General features: G+C 41.4%; 1 pseudogene; it reads right to left on the bottom strand.

Annotated features, from left to right (window-relative positions):
- Positions 1-2,595: 2,595 nt before the first annotated feature.
- Positions 2,596-4,601, bottom strand: LOC112816339 (signal recognition particle subunit SRP68 pseudogene; annotated as a pseudogene).
- Between the last annotated feature and the right edge of the window lie 2,491 nt (positions 4,602-7,092).

The following is a 7,092-nucleotide window of genomic DNA, read 5'->3' as shown; positions in this document are numbered from 1 at the left end:
AATCACCATACATTACGTCATTAGTTTTTGATGTAGTGTTCCATGATTCATTGTTTGCAAAAAACACCCACTGCTTCATTCAGTACATGCCCTCTTTAATAGGTAAAGACTACAAAACGTACAGCTTTTATAAAAACAAGGACCTAGGAGCTTTTCATTTTCATTCTTCTCCAGACTGAATGTCCAACTATTCATCAAAATTACCAGTTAGGTATTCTTATCATTTTATGGCTCCAGGGGCATCTGCTCCTGGAAAGCACACTCTGCTCTTAGCAATGACTTTGAGGATGTGCCTATCTTCACAGATTTCTAGTTGGTGGTTTCCTGCACCATTAGTTGTCTGAAACATCCAAGAAAATTCATTCATTTTCAGTTTGTCTAGATTTTTCCTTTTTTTTAAATAAAGATTTTATTTATTTATTTGAGAGGGATCGAGTGAGAGAGAGAGAGATTAAGAATCTGAAGCAGACTTCACGCTGAGCACAGAGCCTGACGTGGGGCTTGATCCCATAACTGCAAGATCATGAACTAAGTCAAAACCAGGAGTCAGATGCTTAGCTGACTGAGCCACCCAGGTACCCCTGGATTTTTCCTTTTATAAGAATGGGAATGGTTACTTCCAAGATCCTTATATGTTGGAACTGAAACTGGAAATCCTACCCCATTGCCTTCCTCACCTTCCCCATCATTGGATATGTCTTACTTTGAGTAGTGAGAAGTTTTCTCATGTGCACGAAAGTTCTTTATTAGATATATTTTCACATATTTTATTATAGTATTATTCTCTCAGTTCCTTTTTCAGAGCTTTAAAAAAATAAAGTTCAAGGTTGGTTTGTTTGTTTTGTTTTGGTGTCATATCCAAGGGCACTTTATCAAATCCCTAGACATGAATATTTTCTTCTATGATTCATTCTAAAGGCCTTATTATTTTACTCTTTACTTAAATCTCTGATCCATCCCAAGCTCATTTTCACACGTAACGAATGGAACAAGGTTCATTTCTGCATATTAAATTTTTTGATATGCTTTTCTCTTTCTACAGATCCAAATTTCTATCATTCCATTTCTTCCTGAAGGACTTTATTCAGCAATTCCTTTAGTGTGCTTCTAAGTTCTTTCAATTTTTATACATCTGAAGAATTACTTATTCTGCCTTTCTTTGACAGATATTTTCATTTGATATGGGATTCTGCAAAGCATTTTTTTCATTTTATTATACTGAAAGACACTATTTTATTGTTTAATTGTTTTCAATGGGTAATCTACTGTCAATCTTATTTTTTTTCCTATGTGTGTAATGTCTTTTTTCTCTTCCTGCTATTGAGATTTTTCCTTTAGCACTGGTTTTGAATGATTTGATTACAATGTGTTTGGTGTCATTTTCTTGAGAATTTTTGTACTTGGATTTCATTGAAGATTTTGGATCTGTGGGTTTTGAGTATCTTCATAATTGGAAAATTTTCAGTCATTATTTCTTTACATATTTTTCTGGCCTTCCTCCTTTGAGAATTTCAGTTACATATATATTAGGACTCTTGTCATTGTCCCATAGTTCATTGTTTCTCTTTTCATTATTTTTGTTCTTTCTGTTATTTAATAGCTTCTATGTTTAATTTTGAAAAATGTCAATTACTAGGGCACCTGGGTGGTTCAGTCGGTTGAGTGGATGCCTTCAGCTCAGGTCATGATCTCAAGGTCTTGGGATCAAACTCCACATTGGGCTCTCTGTTCAGCAGGGAGCCTGCTTTTCCCTCTCCCACTCCCCCTGTGTGTGTTCTCCTCCTGTGTGTGCTCTCTCTCTCTCTCAAATAAATAAATAAAAATCTTAAAAAAAAAAGACGACTATGATAAACTTGGCCAATTTCATAAAACTCAAACAACCAGCCAACAAATAGTTAACTTAAAGAAAGGGTCAACTACTATGTTTTCATCTTTTCTAATCATTTCCTCCTGCAGTTTTTAACTAATGCATGTTTTATACTAAATACTGTAATCATCTCTAGAAGTTATATTTGGGTATTTTCATATTTCTTTGTTTTCACAGAAATCTTTGAAAATATGGAATATTGTTCTAATGTCCTTTTTTCTAACATCTGTGTCAGTCCTGGGTAGTTTTGATTAACTTATCATTTTTCCTATTCATGGGTATTTTTTTTCCCAGCATCTTTGCCTTTTTAATATAAGATTTGTTTTCATCATTTCTGAGTGTAACACATTTCTTCTAAAAATAGAGCTCTTTGCTTGTTCTGAAACTTAACTCCCACTTGGAGGTGACAGGGCATAAGGCTGAGTATAGCTGTGGGCGGCGCTGCCAGTGGTCCCGGGTCACAGACTCTTCACAGGACTCTGGATGCTCACGGCGAGGAGGAGTCAGCTGCAAATCCACGGTACTGAAGAGACACGACACAAAGTTCCGAGCTCCCATCCATGCCTGGTGTGGACACACCCGAGCGCGGCTCCCACAGGCCAGGGGGCCAGATGGCAGTGGCCCTTCCCCCAGGAGGTGTAGACAGAGGGATCCTGCACACATCCACCAGAAGACGGCAGGGTCCCCCTTCTAGCACACCGGTTAAGAACCGCCAAGTGCGCAAACACACAAGACAGAGGGACGCAGGGCTGAGGACGTTATGCTCCTGCCCTGGGCCAATGCAGACCTGGACTTAGTATCATGGAACTTGCTGGGGTTTTCTCACAATACAGATGAAGAGTGAGAATCTCCCCTTGCCCCCAAGAAGAGCCTGGTTAGCTCCTGAATCCAAATATGCCCTTGATGTATCCAGTGAGGCCACTCTTGGTCTTCTGCTCCAACTTGTCCTCAAGAGGTGGGAAAGCCACATGGTTGAGGGCCAGGTCAAAGAACAAAGTCTTTCAAGGGATGGGCTGAAATCCCAGCGGGAAGTGCACCAGGTTGGCTTGCTTGGTGACGAGGGAAGGGTCCAGGCAGAATGTCTCAAACCGTTCGACCAGAGGTTTGTTGTCCTTGACTTGGGAGGAAGTCTCCGTTTGGTGGGAGTCACTTGCATCAAGGATGGCTGGCGCCTGCAGAGAACATTTTTCTGACCTCACTTGCGTGATGAGCTCTTGCACGTCGGGCAGGTCCTTTAAGCTGTTCCTGAAGGCCCCAGCATCAGAATTTACTTCGTTGGGGTACTTCAGGACTCGGTCATACAGGACAAGGGCTTCGCTCTACTTCTTCACCAACACATAGGACTGAGCAATTAAAAAACACCTATAAGCCTTAAACACCAGTGTCTTGAGGCCTATCTCTTTCTGGAAGGCTCGGTCCTCCTCTAACCCAGGAAGCTGGAGCAATTCCACCAGATTCTGCAGAATGATGTCATAGAGCCGGACGAGGTCCTGGGGCCGCGGGGAGCGCTTGCTGTCATCTTCCGACTGCTGCTGTAGTGCCTTCAGCCCCTTGGCCATGTTCTCGTTCCGCCTGACGGCCGTTGACAACTTAACATAAGTCAGGTAGCTGTGCAGGTATTGAAGATTAGATACCTTCCCCGACTCCCCTTCAAGGGTATAATCTCTCTGTTTCTGATCGGGCTTGAGCTCTTCCCGAACGGCCTGGATGGCGTCCCGACACTCACTGAGCATGGATTCAAACAGACGCTCCTCGGTTTCTTCACTTTCAGCCTGGGCAATGGCTGCTTCGTTATCAGCCAATCCCAGTAAAAAGATCCTCACTTTGTCGCTCTTCACTGGAACGGTTCTCCCTCTCCATTCCACTTCGCTCATGGTGGCTGCCTGTTTGGGCCGAGTCTGAGTAATCAATGCCTCCGATTTTTTAGCCAGAAGACCCTCAGTGCCCCTGGACCTCAATCTCATCTGCATGAGCTCACTGATAGCGGACTGGTCCCCAGTGTTATATGCACAGTAGCGGATGGTGGGTGAGATCTCTCCCACACGCTGGTTGTACAGCACAGCCTGCTCCTCCGTGAAGGCGCTGGCCAGTTTCTCGTAGATAGTTTTGCATTTATTAAAAGCCTCAATCGCAGCTTTCCATTCTTGATGTTCAAAACGCAGTATTCCTGAGAGGTAAGCCATGTAAGCCTGAGCCTCTAACTTGGTCTTGGCATCCACGGGATTGCTCTCACACAAGCGTTCCAATTCCTCTGCATGTTTCACAGCTTTGTGCAGGCGAGACAAGTGGAACCGTTTTCGGGGTTCAGTGTTGGCTTCCTGTTTCAGCTGCATGGCATAGCTCCAGGCTCGTTCAGCATCCATCAGAACCAGAAGCAAATACCTGTTATCAGTCAGAAGATCTTCAGTTATTTTTTTCCCTGTAAATTTATGTCTGTTCCCCATCTTGAAGTTGAGTGTTTTCCAAAGATGTATTTGTCTACGGGAACAGTAGCCCCTATACCTCTGAAAATCTCCATGCCGTAAACCATGCTGCTGCTGGGATTCCTTAATAATCTGAAGAATCTCCAAACTCAGGCTATCCCCGAATTCTTTGTTTGCCTTCGATCCAGCTGAAGGCAGTTCGTTTTTCTTATTTTCCTCTCCTCCGCCACAGCATCCACCGCCGCTACCGCCACTGCTGCCCCCGCTGCTGCCGGCGCCGCCACCGGGAGCTTGTTTCTCAGCAGCCATCTTGCCCCTCATCGGTATTTTTTACCCACTTCTTTGCATGCCTGTTAATTTTTTTTAAAGATTTTTATTTATTTATTTGAGAGAGAGAGAATGAGAGATAGAGAGCACGAGAGGGAAGAGGGTCAGAGGGAGAAGCAGACTCCCTGCTGAGCAGGGAGCCTGATGTGGGACTCGATCCCAGGACTCCAGGATCATGACCTGAGCCTAAGTTAGTCGCTTCACCAACTGAGCCACCCAGGCGACTCTGCCTGGTAATTTTTGATTGGTTGGAATATATTGTGAATTTTATACTTTTGAATGCTGACTATTTCTGTATTCTCTAATGCAGTTAATTTACTTGGAAGTATTTTAGTCTTTTCATGTCTTGCTTTTCAGGTTCATTAGGATTCAAGTAGTATTTACTTTAAATATTCCCTACTATTAAGGTAAGACCTTTGGGTACTTCACTCATTACCCCATGGAATATGAGATTTTCCCCATTTGCCTGGTGTGGAACAGGTCCTACTCCCAACCCTTTGCAAGTTCAGGCTCTATTGTCTCTGATTCTTCAAATGGTTATTTCTCTAGCCTTGGGTAGTTTCATCACATGTATGTATGATCTGTATCTTCTGAACACTTAAGGAGGTTCCTTTTAGATTTCTGGGGTTCTTTCTCACAAAATTATGTCTTGCTCTATTTGTGCATTCACTTGTCTATTTGCCTCATTTAATTATCTGAACTACCTGAAATTTGGGTTATCATCTTTTATTATTTTTTTGGAAAATTCTCAGCCATTTCTTCAAATATTTCCCCTGAATCATTCTCTTCTCTTCTCTTTCTAGGGTTCCAATTACATACTGGCATACCTCAGAAATATTGTGCATTTGGATCAAAACCATCACAATAAGGCAGTTTTCATAATAAAGTGAGTAAAGCGAGTTTTTGGTTTCTCAGCACATATAAAAGTTACGTTTAACTATACTGTTGTCTATTAAGTGTACAATAGTATATCTAAAACAAAAATGTACATACATTAATTAAAGATACCTTATTGCTAAAATAGGCTAATCATTGTCTGAGCTTTCAGCAAGTCATAATCTTTTTCCTGGTGGAGGGTGTCGCCTCAGTGTCGATGGGTATTGACCAATCAGGGTGATGATTGCTGAAAGATGCAGTGGCTGTGGCAATTTCTCAAAATAAGACAACAATGAAGTTTGTCACATTGATTGACTCTTCCTTTCACAAATAATTTCTGTAGCATGTGATGCTGTTTGATAGCATTTTACCCACAGTAGAATGTCTTTCAAAATTGGAGTCAATCCTGTCAAACCCTGATATTGATTTATCAAGAAAACTTATGTAATGTATAATACAGTTCAACAATCTTCACAGCATCTTCACCAGGAGTAGGTCCCATCTCAAGAAACCACTTTCTCTGGAAGAAAAAAAAAAAAAAGGAAAAGAAGAGAAGAGAAAGGAACCACTTTCTTTGCTCATCTATAAGAAGCAGCTTATCTGTTAAAATTTGATCATGAGATTGCAGCAATTCAGTCACATCTCCAGGCTCCACTTCTACTTCCAGTTCTCCTGCTGTTTCCACCCTATTTGTAGTTACTTCCTCCACTGAAGTCTTCAATCCCTCAAAGTCATTCAGCAAGTTTGGAATCAACTTCTCCAAGACTCCTGTTAATGAATCACAAATGTTCTTAATGGCATCTAGAATGGTGAATCCATTCCAGAAGGTTTTCGATTTACATTGTCCAGATCAATCAGAGGAATCACTGTCTATGGCAGTTGGGGCCTTACGAAATGTGTTTCTTGAATAATAAGACTTGAAAATCGAAATTACCCCTTGATCCATGGGCTGCAGAATAGATTTGTGTTACCAGGCATGAAAACAACATTAATCTCATTGCACATCTCTTTCAGAGCTCTTGGGTGACCAAATGCATTGTCAATAAGCAGTAGCATTTTGAAAGGAATCTTTTTTCTAAGCAGTAGGTTTGAATAATGGGCTTAACCTATTCAGTAAACCATGTTGTAAACAGATGTGCTGTTATCCAGATTTTGTTGTTCCATATAGAGCCTAGGCAGAGTAGATTTAGCATAATTCTTAAGGGCTCTAGGATTTTCAGAATAGTAAATGAACATTGACTTCAACTTAAAGTCACTAGTTGCATTAACTCCTAACATGAGTGTCATCTGGTCCTTTGAAGCTTTGAAGCCAGGCAGTGACTTCTCTCCAGCTAAGAAAGTAATAGACAGCATCTTCTTCCAGTAGAAGACTGCTATGTCTCTACTGAAAATCTATTGTTTAGTGTAGCCATCTTCTTTAATTATCTGAGCTAGCTTTTCTGGATAACTTGCAGCTTCTATATCAGCACTTGCAATTTCACCTTGCATTTTTAAGATGGCTTCTTAAACCTCAAGAACCAACCTCTGCTAGCTTTAAAGATTACTTCTGCAACTTCTTCACCTCGCTCAGCCTTCACAGAATTGAAGAGTTAGGGCCTT

Source organism: Callorhinus ursinus, unplaced genomic scaffold (assembly GCF_003265705.2).
Source record: "Callorhinus ursinus isolate GAN/ISIS: 27379988/994484 unplaced genomic scaffold, GSC_fseal_2.0 scaffold6, whole genome shotgun sequence".
In the NCBI taxonomy this organism is placed as follows: Eukaryota; Metazoa; Chordata; class Mammalia; order Carnivora; family Otariidae; genus Callorhinus; species Callorhinus ursinus.
This window is presented reverse-complemented; position numbering and strand designations above follow the sequence as displayed.